We start from the raw sequence: 487 nt of genomic DNA on the forward strand, positions 1-487 counted from the left end.
TGCCTCTGACACCACCTCCCCACAAGTTTTCATGTCTTATTGTGGTTAGCCTTTTCGGTAATGAGGTATTTTTAAGTCACAAGAACAGCTGTAGCTTTAAAAATGCAATCCTAAGAGCGGCCCATCAAGCACATGAAATGATGCCAAAGGTCACCAGCCGTAAAGGAAAAGCAACCAACCATAGCACGGCCGGAATCAGGGCGGAATCAGAGCGCTGGAGAGGGAGCAGTCCAGCGCTGGTTCCCCTCACAACCCACACCCCCTCCCGGACCCCCTCAGGGACGAGGACAGGCGGCCCTGGTGCCCCAGGGGATGGACACAGCCTCAAATTCACATCTGCACCCCTGAGCCCTGGGGGTCTGTGCCCCAGGCTAAGCCCAGCAGCCAGCACATGCAGGGCCAGACTCCTGTGCTACTGAAGGCCACCCGGAACGCGGTGTGTGACAACACTAGAGATGGTGACAAATCAACCGTCAGCCACACCCAC

Source organism: Leopardus geoffroyi, chromosome D3 (assembly GCF_018350155.1).
Source record: "Leopardus geoffroyi isolate Oge1 chromosome D3, O.geoffroyi_Oge1_pat1.0, whole genome shotgun sequence".
Classification (NCBI taxonomy): Eukaryota; Metazoa; Chordata; class Mammalia; order Carnivora; family Felidae; genus Leopardus; species Leopardus geoffroyi.